Source organism: Theropithecus gelada, chromosome 16, assembly GCF_003255815.1.
Source record: "Theropithecus gelada isolate Dixy chromosome 16, Tgel_1.0, whole genome shotgun sequence".
Lineage (NCBI taxonomy): Eukaryota > Metazoa > Chordata > Mammalia > Primates > Cercopithecidae > Theropithecus > Theropithecus gelada.
This window is the reverse complement of record NC_037684.1, coordinates 43,195,420-43,213,921: the sequence shown is the minus strand read 5'-3', so window position 1 is coordinate 43,213,921 and position 18,502 is coordinate 43,195,420.

Here is an 18,502-nt window from a genome sequence, read left to right as displayed (position 1 = left end):
TACAATACAGTGCTTATTTTTCCACTTTGTACACACAAAAATACAGGATTATTGGCATGTTAAGGTTTTCCTTCAATTTTCAATTGATGGTCACCAAAACAGCTGTAAACAAACTAATCTTTCAGAAAAGTTTTTAACAAAGCAAAAAAAAAAAAAAAAAAGGAAGAAATCTCACTCATACAGAGAGGCATTCTCCCAAATTACTAAAATTATATTCATTTCAGAATTACATACTGAATCATCTATTGTGCCAGTACATTCTGCATTTTAGGCTTAATGTGATTGTATTTGTTTACACTTCTTGTTATTACAAAACATAATGCTACTGAGACATGTTCTAACATTTAAAGCAATGTCTGGACATTACCCAAGCAGTCACAGACTGGCTACAGCTTCACTCATAGCTGAGTTATGTGCTATGCCAGCAAGAGTGGTCTGTTTTCTGAGCAGTAGATGTCTACATTGCTTGACTACATTTTTGTAAATTTTCTCTAAAGATAATAATTGATGGCTACATGTCTTCAGCCCAATAAGAAGAAAACTGGAGAATCTGTTCATTTTAGGCAAAAACAATGATGCTTGATGCTTTAGTCAAGAATGTTTAGATCTTGTTTTATTTAATTCATAGTGCATATAGGTTATCAGTCTATGTTATTATATGACAAAATTAGTTGACAAGACATTAGAATACTGATCATCAATCAAAAAAGCAACCCAAATAATGAATACCTAGATATACTAGTTAGCTTGGGTCACCCATAACAAAATACCAGGGACTGTGCAGCATAAACAACAAACATTCATTTTCTCAAAGTTCTGGAAGCTAAAAGAATGAGATCAAGATGCTACCATGGTTGGGTTCCGGTGAGGGCTCTCTTCCTGGCTTGCAGACAGCCGCCTTTTCGCTGTGTCTTCATATAATGGTGAAAAGGAGAGGAAGCAAGCTCTCTAATGTCTCTTCTCATAAGGACATTAATCCTATCATGAGGGCCCCACATTTTTTACCTTACCTAACCCTGATTACCTTTCAAAGACCCCATCTCCAAATACCATTTCATTAAGGGTTAGGTCTTTCACATAAGAATTTGAGGGTGAAACACTCAGTTTATAACCCTGCTGTATGTCAACAAGGCCACCAAATTATAGATAGATTATTGGGCCAAAATACCCAGGCTACTATTACTCAGTGGAGGTTGAGGTAAGGATTCATGTTGAATGGCTTTAGACACGTTAAGCCATGTTCCTGAAGAATGGGTAATCTATTTGATTGACAGATGCTAAGCAGAGAGATTTATCTTAAAGGTTTTTAAACATGACTCTCATGGCCTTGGCCAGATAATCATTAATACTGCATAGAAGAGGAAAGCCCACAGTGATTCTGTTAGAGAAGCAGAAAAATAGAGCTCTGTCCAGTCATTCTCCATAACAAGGAGAAAAGGTGGCCAGAAATTAGCAGAAAATATTAAACAATGGCTTCCCAGGAACATGGTTAATATATTCAATATAAACCTTAAACAGGCACATAAGCAAAGATTATGAATGCTTTCGTGGCTAATAAGTGTCCTGAAGCAAGAAATGTGTAATTGTATTAGAATAAGTGGACTATCATAACAGATTCCAAAAATCTATAAGAAAGTTTCAGTTCTGGCCTGAACTGTATCTGTAATGTTAATAGTTAAGAATTATCACCAAATTTCTAGGAAGGAAAAACTGAAGATTCATAATAGAAAACAATTTTAATACCAAAATTTTCTTGAGAAAGTTAAGAATATTTCTCAAGTATAAACTCACATATTAAACTATGTATAGTTTCAATTACGGACTATACTATTAGTGAATGTCAATGCATTCTTTTTCACCTTGATATAAAGTCCTGAGTTAAAATACCACGCTAAGATTTCTTACCCATGAATAGCTGCATCAGGTGGACCCTTCCTATTAGATTCAATTTTTAGGAACCCAGAGTGAGCAAAAACAAAGCAGGTTGCTCTCCTTATAATTTTTTTACCCAAAGTTATTTCTAAATATGATAATAATGGGGCTCAAAATAATAATGTTAATAGTAAGGATTAAAATAAAAAGTGCTAACAATTCTAATTTAAAAACAAAACAAAACAAACAGTGATGCCAGTGATTTAGTTGTAAAAGATGCTGGTGGCCAGTGTAGAGATGTCTGGAATCCTACTACAAGCCTAAGTTGCTATCTGAAGACAGAATACTGCAGAGGTTACCAAATATTCTTAGGTTATATCACTCTTCAGTATCTCAGAAGCTTTTTCGAGGCAACCATAGGCCAAAAGAAATAACAATCCCATGTATTAAGTCAGGTTCAAATGATTTAGATATAGTAATCTATAGTGTCTAATAGATGTTGCTGTGTGTCTCCAGAAAAATGAAAATACCCCAAAGTAACTCCAGGAGTTTGCTAAGTTATCCAAGAGTGTCTCAGTACACAATTTGAGAACCATGGGTATATTGTATTGGTTAATTCAGGTTTTCAAGTCACACTACCTGGATTTGAATCCAGTCACCACTAATGATTATATATGTAACCTTGGGCAACGTGTGTAACTTGTAGTGAAACTTTCATACTTTGGTTACTCAATTATAAAATGGATTTGATAATACTTAATAGAGTAGTTATTATGATGATTCAATCAATAAAATCTATGTACAATGAAAATGCCTGGAACTCAGATCAGTAAATGTTAGCTATTTTGTTATTATTGTGCATGATATATCAAATAATCTTCTCTTTCTTGTGATTGCAATAGATTTATAGAGTACAGGAGATTCTTAGAAAAAGCTGTACGTAAGAATGGGCACAAGTTTTCACCTCTCCCTTATTTGTAACAAGCTGGAGTTAAAAAGTTCTGAAGATAATCTTACCAAGGAATTGTCATGTGTACTTCCTCCCAAAACATACCAAAAGCGGAACTAAGTCTTCCGTGCTGCTCCTCCTTGAAATAAAATTCTTGCGTATTTTGTTTTTTGTTTTTTTGAGATGGGCTCTCTCTTTGTTGCCAAGGCTAAAGTGTAGTGACATGGTCACAGATCACTGTAACCTCTACTTCCCTCGAGTTCAAATGATTCTTCCACCGTGACCTCCCAAAGTGCGAGAATTATAGGTGTGAGCCACCATGTCCAACCCCTTGTTTTAATTAGTGCTTGAGTCATGCAAATAGTTGGAGTTTCCTCAAATGTAATGTCTCTATATCTTTAGCATCTAATTAAATGCAAAAAGAAATGCAAGAAGTTAGCCAAGCTTTTGATTGTAGACATGAAGATTTTCCAGCCCATTCCATGCATTTCACTCCTGCACTTTTATCAGCAGAAAAAGGTAGTGAGATTATGATGCCTTCAAAAAAAGAGATTGCCAATAAAGGAAAAGAGTGAATGTAGTGAATTTTTGTAGATACATGTGTAGTTTGCTGCGTGTACTTTGTTTTGCTTAACCACTTAATTGGTTTATAGTTGTAGGATATAGCTTTAGAGAATGCAAAGCACACAAATTCCAAAGGGTGGTCATTGCCTAGCTCATTTTTAATACTAACGTGATCTTTTTGGCAATTTTATGATGATATAAGCTATATATTTCTATTACAAAGATTGTCTTTTTAAGCTTTGGCAATGGGCTTACAATCTTCCTCTTCACGTTAGGAAACCATAACATTTATAACAACCTCAGTATCTATACTATCAGCCATGGTAAATTACATTATTTGTTCACCATGTTTCCATAGAAGCAAAATATGCTTCTTTTGCCCCATTGGTTTTGGGGTAGGTCTGTAACTTTCTTTGACCATTGGAATTTAAATGAATAGGAGGTATACTATTCATATGGGCTGAACCTGAAGGTACGGCTTTATTGTTTGATTCTGTCTCTTTCCTTTTGTCCTGACCATCAGAACAGCATATACCAAACACTGGCTGCTTAATGGGTTTGCACACGGGCCTGAGCCCAGCAGAGCCAAGCCGTAACCAACCTCATTCTGACATTAACGAAAGAGGATGTCTTCTTTTTACAAGCCCCTGAGACACTGAGGTTGTCTGCCACCACCACAAGAGTTGACTAATACCCCAGTCCATTAAAACTCTACTTGAAAATTACTTTGATCTCCTCTCCGTTCACGGCATTCACCTCTATTATTCAAGACCATACTATACATGTAATCATTATCCCCAATTTCTTTACTTCTGAAATTTTAATTTCCAGGATTTTACTCCCTCTCTCACTATAATGTCCTGACTCTTCAGATTCTCCAACTTTTTTACTTCTTTACTGCCTCTGCATGCAGCCTTAAGATGAATTGAGATTTCTATATCTTTAACGTCTCATGTTTCATTCACTCCATTACCCAGTTCTCGGGCCCTGCTTCTTTCGCTTCCTAGTCTGGTGCCAATGGTGCTTCCTTCTACACTATTTATGCCATTAACTCTCCAGGGAACAAGCCTACCATTGTCCCCTCTCTTCTTCTATATCCATTCTAGTTTATTCTGGAAAAAGTCCACACACCTATTTCTATCAATGGTTACTACTCTAGTTACTGTTGCTACATATCAAACTGCTCAGTTTTATTTATTGTATCCTTTGGATCAAGATGTTGCCCACACAGTTTTATTTATTGTGTCCTTGGGGTCAAGAAGTCAGGAGTAGGACTCAGCTGAGTGATTCTTCCGAGTGTTGTATAGTTTATTGGTTATAAATAAGACATAAAGCTAGCCTAAATTCATGAGGAAGAGAGTTAGATGCTACCTTTTCATAGGAGGATGGCAAGTTACTGAATCAAACTGGGTTCTTTTGTCTGCACTCATTGGAAAACCAAACACCAAAGCACCAGTAAACTGGTAAGGGCACAGGAGCAAATGCTCAAATGTGTCTCTCTGAGCTGGGGGCTGGGTCAGGTTTTATAAGCATAGGCTAATGAGATGTGATTTGATTGGATTTCACAATGAGATGATGCCAGGAGGCATGATCTGACTGGATCCTCCCATGGGGTGACAACAGGCTCAATTTGACTGGATCCTGGATTCTGCTATATGGCATCTATTTTGTAATTCAGTCCCCACACAATCTGAGCACTTACATTCCACCCAGGGATGCACTCTTGGTTCGTCTGCGCATGCTCAGGTTATGTGACCTTCAACGTGCGGGCACATGGCAACTGAAAAACATCTTACTACTTTATGACATAAAAGTTGAACCAGATTGGTCTGGTGTGGTTACACAAGGCCACATCTTAAAACTACATGTAGAATGGTTAATATTGTTGAAACAATCTATGGAAAATACAAAATGCCATTCTAGTTCCCCCAAAAGGGGATAAATGGCTTAAATAAGTTTGAATGATATTATATTCATAATCTCATATTTGTCTCATAATTATGCTTATAATTTATTCTACTCATAATTATGAGTCATAATCTCTTTTCCAAATAAAATTTAAAACAAATGTTAAGGAACAGTCCCAAGTATTGAGAAAATCAGTAGAGTCCCCTTATTTTCTAGGGGCATGGGAACAGCAGGCCACACAGACAATGGTCTACAGGTCAGGAGATCTGAATTAGAGCAAGTAGACCTGAATTTGAATAAAAAATGGCAAAGAAAAAATAAGAAATCTGTGCAGGAGACTTTATGTTACATCTCATATTAGAATCAGTGGGGAAAGTCTCAACTAAAACATGCTTTCTTGAAGGCTTGCTTTCATTTCCTCACATTCATGACTGACAACTGTATGTCCCATCACACCAGGCAATTTCACACACACCAATTCATTTAGTGCTCAGTTGGGTCAGAGGAGAATTACGATCCTGACTTCCATCTAAAAACATTGTAGTGAAAATAGAACACGCAGACACACAGTTAATAAGTAGAACAATAAAGATTCAAAAATAACACCTTTGTGACCCAAACCCAGTGCACAGTCTACAAACATAAGACTCATTCTGAAGAAGATGGAGAGAGCTCTGTGAGTAGTAATGCTAAGAATGACAGGATTATATACACAGGGTAGATAGCACCTGAAATAGCATAGTAGCAACTGCTAGAGAAGAAGTACTCTCACTAACCCACATGAAGGGATTTCTGGGCTAAAAGGATACATGTTCAAAATAAGATTGCATATTCATGAGCTAGCCCTGCCAAAAGGCTGTACTAATTTATCTGGCCACAACCAGGAAAGAGTGTACATGTTTTTCCCACCCTCACCAACACAGAGTAGAACAATTTCTAATATGTATTCATCTCCTAGAGAAAATATATCTCATTTTATTTGTAGTAAATTGGCTATTATTGATAATGTGCACTTTATATGTTTATTAATCATGTGGATCTCCATTTTTATGTGTGTACACTTCATTCTTCCTGGTTCTCTAGCGAGAATACTTCTCCAACAGCACACTACTGAGAAATGCCTTCCAAGTCCAGTATCTCAAAGGAAGTCTCTGTTCATCTCTGAGAACTGTGGGCCACTGACCTTCAGGCCCCCTACACTTTCCACCTTAAAATATTCATAACCCTCCTCTAAGACTCCATACAAAGATGTGCCTCACATTTCTCATCACCCTAGTTTTACAGATCTTTGGGGTGTCACTTTTCTGACGGGAAACCTGTGGCCAGTGGTGCCTTTGCCTAAGTTTTGCTTGGGCCTGCTGGGCTCATTCTGCTCATTCAGCCTGGCAGGCTATGCTCAGCTCATGCTGCCAATCCCATAACTTCAAGGGAAATGCAAGTCAGGCATGGAGTGGCAAGGGGTGTATGAGTGAGTGTGGGGTCTGGCCACTGTGCAGTCAGACCCACCAACTGCCTGCCAGCTACCATGGGGCAGGCAGCTTCAGGTGCTTTCATGGCACTGACTCTCTGCAAGGCTGTGGCTGGACCAGGAGGACACCAAGCCACTTCCCTGGCTGGCACTGGGAAATGCAGTGGCACCCGAAAACTTGGAGATGCCAGAAACCACGGGGCCCCAAAGAGGGAGTCACAGCCCTGGCTCAGAGAGCTCCCACGTCTGGACTCCCTGAAAGGCTGCAGCTCTTCTTTCCTTCTCTTTATCCACAATGTGACAAGCAAGGGGCATGTTTCAGCCCTGTTTGTGTTATAGCCCTTTTAGCCTCACCATTCACCAGGCCCCAACTTTTTGTCCTGAAACCAGGAAGAATGAGGTATGTAGACAAGTGAAGGGCGAGCCAGACAAAGAGGAGCTTCATTGAGCAATAGAACAGCTCAGTCTCCTGAAGGGGGCAGCTCCTTTCCATAGCCAGGGTGTCTTGTCGAGTGTTCAGCTCCTAGAAGAAAGAGTAGCTGTGCTCTGCAGGCAGGTTGTCCCAACAAGTGTTCACTCCCAGCAGAGAGGGTAGCTCCTCTCTGCAGCTGGTCATCCCACCGTCTGTGCAGCTCTCAGCAGAGAGGAGGTTCTGTAATCTTCTGCTGATAACTTATTTCTCTAATTGTTTATCATTTCCTTAAGTTCCGAATTCAGATATCCAGCGGCCTGATGCATATCCATACATGTGAATAAGAGGCACTTCAAGTTTAGTATGACATAAGCATATTACATATTAAGAAAAGTGTTCCTAATCTATAACCCCACTTCACAAAATTCCTTGGTCCAACTTCCCTTGGATTACTGAAATATACTCCGATTCATTTCCCTGTTCTCTCTCTTGCCCCCAAACCTCCCCAAAACCCACAGAGCAGCTGGGACAATCTGTTTAAACCCACAACCCCAATATAAAACTCTCCGTTGGCTTCCCAATGCAGTAGGATGTTAACCCTAACACCTTACAGTACATACAGTGCTTCACATGACCCGGCCCTGACATGCATCTCAACCTTCATCCCCTGCCGCTCTCCCCACGTCCTGACATAGAGGATGCCAGGCATCCTGGCTTTCTTCCTGTCCCTTGAACAGGCCAAGATCTTTCCTATTTCAAGGTCTTTGCTCTTGTTTTTCTCTCTACTTGTAGTGCTCTGCCTTCCATTTTTATACACGAGTACGCATTTTAACATTTGGGTCTCAGCTCAAATAGTCCCTCCTTAGTGAAGTTTTTCTGTCCACTCCCTCTAAAGTGAGCTACCAATTACTTTTAAAACAATCACCTTATGTTATTGTTGCCATAACACTTACAATCTGTTGATTATTGTTTGTTGTGCTTATTTATGATGTTCCTTGCTTCCAAAAATGTAAGCTCCACAAGGAAAAGGTTTTGTCTTTCTACCCCTCAAAATCCCCAGCGCTTAAGCTAATACCTGTCTTTCTGTATAAATGTGTATTGATTCAATGAACAAATAAATGAAAGAATGAATTCTGCCTCAAGGAATTTATCCTAATAAAATAATTGAACTACACATACAAGGATGTCTGTGATAGTACTATTCAAAAATAGCAAAGAATTAGAAACAATCTAAATGACCAACAGATCAACTACATAGTTTGTATATTACCTATGCCACAGAATAGTGAATAAAAGAATGAGAATTGAATAGATTTACATTTATTGACTTGGGAAAATGTTAACCAGATATTGTTGAATGAAAAAAAGCTATGTAACCAAAGCCCAAAGTGTGCACCCATTTATATAAAATTATGTGTACACAACATTATATTGAACTATGCATTAATATACATGTATGTGTGGACAGATGTCCAAAATTCTGTCTGGAAACATTAACAGTGATTATTTTTGAGAAATCTGGGACTGATTTTTACTTTGTTCCTATACTTTTCTGAATCATTTCAATTTTTATATGAGCATGTATTGTGTTCACAATCAGAAAAACATTTCTACTACTAGCCTTTGGCTCATCAGATTGACAATCCCAGGATTTTTCCAAGTAATTTTTGAGGAAAAAAAGAAGTTTTTCAGTATACTTCTTCTAAATCTCTCTATTTAAAGTTTATTTATTTTCCCCCGTCTTGCTTTTCTTGGTGCTATTTGAAACGTGGAGACACTGTAAGCATTGCAAAAATAATAATAACAATAAAATAAATCAAAAAAATATTATTAGGCTAAGCTTTTCAAAGTGTATTTTAACGTAGCATCAAGCATGTTCACATTTTTATTACTGATTATAATGTTCAACAGTCTGTGACACAACAATTCAGACTTTTTGGCAGACAGACCCCTGTTTCCATTTCTTTTAGTACAAGATGTAGGGTGTGGAAACTTTCTACTTCCTTGGAAACTCTTCTGAAAACGGGTTTTCACTCAGTGCAGTCTCTAAGTGTTTAAGAGGTGACTGAATTTCTGAAAGTGGTCTGACTGTTTTAGTGCCGCTGGCAACCGCTGTAACTTTCACACTATGTGAAAGGGGGAAAAATCCATATTATTAAAAATTTGCCCTAGATCTCTTTCCCATTTCCTTTTTTTTTTTTTTTCCCCCAAACAGAGGCCAAAATATCAGGATAATTTTTCTATGGAAACATTTAAACTCAGTATCAAAATATTTGCTTATATGACTACATCTCTGAATAATAATGATATTAATCACTTATTGTTATTGAGAAGGCGGCTACAAAAAAAAATGCCTAAATTCCATGCAGGTTTTTCTTTTCTTTTCTCTTTTTTTCTAACCTCTGTACTGCCAAATAGAATATCCATTCCTATTCAATTTCCTGAGGCTCAATAGGATACCTAAATCCTATATATTTTTCATGGAAGAAAACAAACCAAAAAACCCACTGCTTTTAATTAACTTTTTAACTGGGAAAAATATAACAATTTTTTTTTTCAAATTAAAATAGTCTCTGTCTGCTCCTATCATTCAGAAGTTGGCTGGTGTATTAGTCCATTTCAGCTCGTATAAGAAAATACCAAAAACTAGGTGGCTTGTAAAAAACAGATATTGATTTCCCACAGTTCTGTAGGCTGGCAGATTTAGTGGCTGGTGAGGGCTGACTTTCTGGTTCACAGAGAGTGACTTGTTGCTCTGTCCTCACATGGTGAAAGGTGTAAAAGGGCTCTCTGGGGTCTATTTTATAAAGGCACTAATCTCATTTATAAAGTCTCCACCCTCATGACCTAACCACCTCCCAAAGTTCCCACTTTCTAATACCATCACCTTGGGGGTTAGGATTTTAACATATTAGTTTTGGGGGAACACAGGCACTCCGACCATGGCAGTTGGCTTCCTAGGACAAAATCCTAAAACTAGGCAACTTGGATGTCTGTTCTGGATGTAGCTATTTGCTTTGCTGGAGTAACAAGTTAACGTTCCAACTTCCCAGAGAGTCCTTTTGTATTCACTGCTGATGGAGTTCAAGAGGAAGCTGGCCATGAACTTTTGGGGATACTGTTTCTGTCCCCAAAGCTATCTTTCCCACTCCCTTAGCAGAAGGAAGAAGATAGGTAGACTGTGGTGAAGGATCCAAATTATCCAACATGTTTTATGGCATAATCAGAGATGGAACATAGGTTTCCATCTGTGTGCATCACTGATTTTTTTTTCAATTCCAATATCTCATCAGTTCCTATGACTTTGATTATCAAGTCATCATTGATGCACTATACATCTTAATCCCCAGCTTTATTTCTCACTTCATTCCTGAACTTCAGGCCCACGTGGACAAATGCCTTCCCGAAAATTCAGCTCATCACAAATTGAATCCATCATGTTCTCCACAAATTGGATCTCTCTCTTTTGAGTTCTCTATATTGGTTGATATGCATCACTCAATATCCTTCAGTGCTGATATCTAAAATTGAAACTTAAAAGTCATGGTCAACTCCATCATGGTCAAGAGACCTTCCTCAAGACCTGTAAATTCTACCCTGGTGATGTCTCTGATATCTATTCTCAGCTTTTTATTCTAAGTGTCATTTTCACAATCAAGTCCCCATTATCTCAAGTCAAGTCCAAGAACTGGCAATCTCTGGCCTGTAGGCCAAATTTAGTCCACTGCTTCTCTTTGAAACAAAGTTATATTGGACTGTTTGTGGCTGCTTTCACATTACAAAGTCAAAGTCGGGTAGTTGTAACAGGGACTATATGACACACAAAGTCTAAAATATTGACTATTTAGCCCTCACCTTCATGGTCTAAACCATAGCAAAAGCCTTCAAAAAGTGTACATTGCTTATGTAAAATATGCAATAGGAAGAAGAAATAGATAGTTATGGAGAGAAAAAGAAAGAAACAAACATAACCTTTCAACCCACAATAATAACCACTATAAATCTTTCTATGCTTTTCCTGGGCACATAATATTATTCTTTACAATAATTGAATCTTAATTGTACATACTATTTTTCCCAAATTGAGTCTTATTTTTTAGTAATATTTAATGAGTTTTCTCCTAAGTTTTTACAGTTATGTAATATTTAATATTATAAAGATTATTAAGGTTCTAAGGTTTTCTAATAGGCATTTTCAAATTACTTTCTGGATAGGTTGTATATTTCCATCACCACCGGGATTGGGATTTACAGCTAAACCAAGTTTTAGGCTCTTCAATTCTAGCTAAATATAAGCATCACTTTTTATGATATGGTAACTCAATGCTATTTTTATTTTTACCTCTGTGATTAATAGTAAAATTGAGTATTTTATAATATGTTCAATTACCACTTGCATTTTTCTTCGTGTGAATTGATTAGGCTTATTATTTTCCACTTTGCAATTTCAGTTGAGTATCTTGACCTTAATTACTTACTAGTATTTCCAACAAAACAAAAATAATCATGGTCCACAAGTTCACAAAGTAATGTACACCGATGCACAACATCAAGATTCTAGATATGGTTCTTCTTGATTGACAGACTTATGAACTAAATAACTAGCTGTCTTATTGTATTAGTCAATTCTTGCACTGCTGTAAAGAAATACCTGAGACTGGATAGTTTATAAAGAAAAGAAGTTTAATTGACACACATTTCTGCAGACTGTACAGGAAGCAAGACGCTAGCACCTGCTTCACTTCTGAGGAGGCCTCACAAAACTTACAATCATGGTGGAAGGTGGAGGGGGAGCAGATATGTCTTACATGGAAGGACAAAGAGCAAGGGAGAGCAAGGCAGGCGGTGCTGCATGCTTTTAAGCAACCAGATCTCACGAGAACTCACTCACTATCATGAGAACAGCAACAGGGGGATGTTGCGAAACCATTCATGAAAAATCCACCCCCATGATCCAACCACTTCCCATCAGGCCCCACTTCCAAAATTGAAGACTAAGTTTCACATGAGATTTCATGAAGACACAGATCCAAACCATATCACTTATCCACAGACATCCAATATAAGCAATAGTCATTGTTAATAAAACAACAATAAAAATGTAAGCACTTTACATACATTTACTCACTTTAAATCTCACAACAGTGCCATGAGCACACATCATCCCCATTTTATAGATAAGAAAACTGAGGCACAGAGCACTTAAGAGATCCAAGGGCTCGCTTGGCATCAAAAGCCATCCTCTTAACCATACACTATGCTGCCTCCTACACTGATAGTAAAAGTAGGAATCCTCTGTTTATCTTATTAGCCTTAAATATTGTGAACAGTGGCCCTTTAACTTTTTTTGTTTTATGTGTGCTTGAAGGAATTTTTTTGTTACATAGAAATTTCCTGTGATCCATAGTTAAATATAATCACTTTTCATATTTATTTTCTTTTTCTCTCTTTTTCTTTTTCGACAGAGTCTTGCTCCGTCACCCAGGCTGGAGTTCAGTGGTGCAATCTTAGCTCACTACAACCTCCACCTCCCAGGTTCAAGCAATTCTCCTCCCTCAGCCTCCCAAGTAGCTGGGATGACAGGCATGTGCCACCATGCCCAGCTAATTTTTGTATTTTTAGTAGAGACAGGGTTTAACCATATTGGCCAGGCTGAGTCAAACTCCTGACCTCAAGTGATCCGTCTTGGCCTCCCAAAGTGCTGGGATTACAGGCATGAGCCACAGCACTTGGCCACGTATTTATTTTCTTTCCTTCACATTGTTTAGAAAGACAATCCTGAGCATAGAATTTACTTTTTATATATATATATTTTGACTATAGCTGTATTTTCAATTAATTGTTATATATCTCTGATTATAGAAAACTTAACTCTATGTTGTCAATTCCAAATCATCACTCACTGAGGCATCATGTGTATTCTTAAAATTTCAATCTAGTCATGCAACATAACTTCCCCAAAATCTTCAGTAACATCCCAGATCATACAGAAAAACAAAGATTTTTTTTTTCTTGTTTTTTTTTTTTTGTTTGTTTGTTTGTTTTTGAGATGGAGTTTCACTTTTGTTGCCCAGGCTGGAGTGCAATGGTGCGATCTCAGCTCACTGCAACCTCCACCTCCTGGGTTCAAGCGATTGTCCTGCCTCAACCTCTCAAGTAGCTGGGATTACAGGCATGCGCCACCACCCCTGGCTAATTTTATATTTTTAGTAAAGATAGGGTTTCTTCATGTCGGTCAGGCTGGTTTCGAACTCCTGGTCTCAGGTGATCTGCCTGCCTTGGCTTCCCAAAGTGCTAGGATTACAAGTGTGAGCCACCATGCCTAGCTAATAATTTTGTTTGTTTGACTTTCAAGATCTTGTAGGATCTAGTTACAATCTACCTCTAATTCACTCCTCACTATTTCTCCAATTTTCACTAGATAAGCTATTCAACATTTCCAGAAGACACCCCGTATTTCCTATCCTCCTGCCTTTTCTTATTCTCTCTTTCATTTTTAGAGGATGACCTCCCAAATTGGACACCTTATTTGCCATCAAGCTCAAATACTGTATCTTCTCTGGCGACTTCCTGAGTCCTTAGCAGGAATCATCCTTTAGGTTGTTATTTCATGGTATACATGATTATTGTATTAATTACATGGAATAATAAAGCCCACCCCACATCCTCACAAATGTTCATTAGCTCCCAAAGAGCAAGGACCAAACCCTACTCACCTATCTTTCCATCACAGACCTCAGCAAATAAGCATATACTCAATAAAAACATTGAGCAAATCAAATTGAATGAAAATGCTTGTGTCAGTTCACTCACTTTTCTCTAAAGCAGTTCTTTCATCTCCTATTTTATCTCTTCTTTATTCACATCATTGTGTACCATATGTGAAGTTATCTGTGGCAGCACTGTAATGCATTATTCATATCCTAGAGCCTTTTTATGGAACAATTAATTTGAGGAATAAAAATATTTGGAGGTTTTCAGCTTTCTCTTTTACTCACATTTTGACTAAAAAATGTTGGATAGCTATTAGCAGCAGGACTCTTAAAGGTAATGACATCTTATGAATCTGAATAAACTGTAGTCTAAGACATTTTAGGCAAAAAAGACATTTTGAAAAACTGACTTTTGTGAATCAAGTTGTTTTAAAAAATACCCACAATAACATAGTCATAAATATTTGCCAGCTGAAAGCTATAGCTCTATGAAAATTGAGAGTATTCAAAAAATGCCGTATGTATTTTTCAGGAACCTGAAGTCATATTTACCTTATTTTATTACATAGCCTAGTAACCAAAATGTGTACTTCTTCAGAAAATGTAGGACATTTGTTGAAGCTGTACTAGGCTTCCAGAATTGCACCTCTCTTCCAGCACTACTTCACAATTAGTATTCAAAAGCACTCATATAATAAAATAGAGATTATCTTATTTGAAAACACTATTTATGTCTTTTTCTGAAGAGGGCTTCCTTTTAAAATTAAGCATCAATCTCTGAAGTGAAATATGCATGTAATGGGCATAAAGCAGTTAACTGGAAAATTTTTGTGACCACAAAACAATTTGGGAATACTGAGAGCACACATGTGAGAGCATCTTACAGTCAAAATTCAACTAAGATGAATTTTGAAACTATTGTAAATGACAAACATTCTTCCCCCAACTTCAGCAACAGATATTTTAAAGCAGTAAGAATACTTTTAGGCCGGGCGTGGTGGCTCACGCCTGTAATCCTAGCACTTTGGGAGGCTGAGGCAGGTGGATTGCATGAGCTCAGGGGTTTGAGACCAGCCTGGGCAATATGGTGAAACCCTGTCTCTACTAAAATACGGGGGGAAAAAAAAAATAGCCAGGCATGGCAGAATGTGCCTGTAGTCCCAGCTACTTGGGAGGAAGGAGAATTGCTTGAACCCAGGAGGTGGAGGTTGCAGTGAGCTGAGATGATGCCACTGCATTCCAGCCTGGTGACAGAGTGAGACTCTGTCTATAAAAAAAAAAAAAAAAAAAAAAAAAAAAAAGAATACTTTTAGGAAAGTTTAGCAAAAGAGAGTAAGTAGCAGAAATGGACATTTCTGCATTGCACTCATTGGATACATTTCAGGATCTCTGGTTCAGCGCATGAACTTGCCACAGCCTCTTTCTCCCATATCATCATCTTCTACTATTCACCCTTCATTCCACCCACACTAGTTTGTGCTTTTCTTTTTTGCCTCAGCATATTTTGGACTAAAAGGACCGGAGACATTACAAAATTAAAAGAGGGTTTTGGGCCTCTGAATTCTATTGACAGGAAACAGGCTGAGAATACTACCACTCAACTGCAAACACAGGGCAATTCTCATTGAAAAGGAAAGATGGCCGGGTGTGGTGGCTCATGCCTGTATTCCCAGCACTTTGGGAGGCTGAGGCTGGTGGATCACTTGAGGCCAGGAGTTTGAGATTAGCCTGGCCAACATGGCAAAACCCCATCTCTATAAAAATAATGCAAAAAATTAGCCAGGCATGGTGGCAGGTGTCTGTCATCCCATCTACCTGGGAGACTGAGGCAGGAGAATCCCTCGAACCCGGGAGGCAGAGGCTGCAGTGAGCAAAGACCGCACCATTGCACTCCAGCCTGGGCAACAAGAGTGAAACTCCATCTGAAACAAACAAAAAAAAAAAAGGAAAGAATACTCGGAGGTCAGATCCAAGAGCCATGGAGTATCATTTCTAGGATAGAGGACTAAACCCTAACCAAGGAAGTCATAACTGTGTCCAGACGGATTTCAGAATCACTATGGACTAGGGATGAAAGTGTCTTCCAGTTTCTTCCTTTTTGAACTGGAGTGACTATAGCAGTTATCCTATGCCTAGCCCATATTCCATCATTGTATGCTGAGTGTGTGGGGAGCAGATAACTTGTCTTCATTGTTCACAGCCTCTCACCTTGACAAAAACTGTATTAGAGGATTTGTAGTCAATGAACTGCAAGGAGCCACATGGACTTGGATCTAATGCACTTGGACCTGATTTGGATTGTGGGATCCTGGACCATGAATTTGAGCATAATGCCATAATAGAATGAGATATGGGGAGCCTTGAAGAAGATAGGAGTCTATCTTGCAGGTGAAAAGGTTTGAATTGTGTGGCCAGAGAGCAGACTGTATTTTCAGAAAATTCCACAGCAATTCTTCCAGGCCAGAATCTTCCCACCAGAAAGCAGTAAAGCTGTATTTTCCCTACTCTTGGAACCAAAGAGCCTTTGTGACAGCTTCAAAGAACAGAAGTTGGTGAAGTAATGATGCAAAACATCTAAGGCAAAGTCATAAAATGATAGACAGCTTCTGCCTGACTCTCTCTCTCAGGATATTTACTATTAGGACTCAGCCACCCTGTTGTGAAGAAGCCCAGACCACATGGAGAGGCCACATAAAGGTGTCCTAGGCAACAAAGCCAGCTAAGTTCTCAGTTGACAGCCAGCCTCAAAGGGTAGATGTATGAATGAACAGCCATTTGCAACTGCTAAATGCCCTTAAAGACTCGTCACTGGCACTGTTGCTTTTGGAAAGCTTTCTCTAAGTCCCATGATCTGGGGTGGATTCCACTCCTCCGGGTCCCTAGCATCCTGTGCCATTTCTAGTGGCACAAATCACACATACATTGACTGTTAGGCGAGTATCCATCTCCCCCATCAGAAATAAAGATCTTATTAACAGTACCTGTCTTTCTTATTTATATTCTCAGCACTTAGCATAATGCACAGTGGATAGTTGAACAATGGTAAATGTGTTGGACCAATGAGGTACTAAATATAACACCAGAAATAGTAAAAATAGCATAGGTGATTAAGATAGTTGAACGAGGACACCAGCAAACCGTTAAATTTGTTTTTAGCAGACAGACACTCTGAGCGCACTCTGTAAACAGACACTAAGACTGATACCAAAGTCTGAGGTATGGATGAGAGAGGGATGCCAAAGTGACCAACTCAGTGTTTGTCTCCAGAGGGTATTTTACACCTTGAAAGATCACTGGAAGTCCCAAAGAGATTCTGTTTACATGGGTTAAATTTTTCAGTATTTGCCACATTAAAAATTAACACTGAGAATTTCAAAATATGTTTACTCATCTTCCAATAACAACAAACCGATTATATGCTAATATAAATAACATTTTATGAAAAATAGCTATTATTCAAAAAATAATTTAGTGAGAAGAGAGGCATTGCTTTGTAATTTTGAAAATTCCTTTAATGTCTGGCAGAACAGAGAAGGCTGGATTCTCATACCAGCTTGGGCATTCCATCTGCCATGATATATTGTTTTGGTTGACGTATATAAAGAAAATCCATCCACACACAGCTATGTAGTTGAAAAACTTAACTTTCTCAGATAATTGTGATACTTACCTTGATACCTCATCGAAACTCTAGTGTTAATTTCCTAAAGGTTAGTTGCAATATGGAATCTAAAACAATAATAATAACCGTTCACTCTCAGTTACATTAAAATCCGTTGATCTATCCACGACTTTGAATGGATCTTTTAGTCATCCACAATTTGTAACATCATACATTGGTCATTTAGAAAATGTTGGTTCATTGAGTTATACAGACTGTTAAAGTATTAACATATTTTATAATTCAATATCAAAAATTCAAGCTTGACATTTTCCTGGTATTTAAAGACTTAGCTGGTAAGATCAGAGGTGATATTAACAATGATTAACAAATATTAACAGTGATATTAATGTTTAACAAATATTAACAACGATTAATATTAACAATGATATTAACAATGATTAACAAATATTAACAGTGATTAACAATCATATTAACAGTCATTAATATCTGATTGTATCAGCTAAGTCTTTAAATACCGGGAAAGTGTGAAGCTTGTAGTAACAGACATGGTTTTTAGAAATTCTAATTTTGGTTGAAAATCTGAATTTTTAACATTAGCATCAGATATTGTTCATTGTTTCCCTTGAAGTGAAAGGCTCACTCGATCCTTTTCAAGAAAATGTCACTTAAATACTCAAATCTGAATATCCATAGTTTATCTCTCAGCTGTTCTTTCAAGCAAAAATTGTGTTCTGTGAACAAAAAAAGTGTCTACTCCAGCTCACAGCCCAAACAATCATGCACATGCTTCTTCATGAGACAACCATCATGCTTTGGAATGTGGCAGAAGTACTTAATGTGAATTTCCCATTTCATCACACAGACTACTGGGGGGAAAGGTAATCAAAATTTGAGATGTAATAAAGTCAATAATTATTACAGCTTTATCAAGGACATTTGTTAATAAAACTACTTCCTTCTTTTTTCCTTCCTTCTTTCCTTCTTGCCTTCC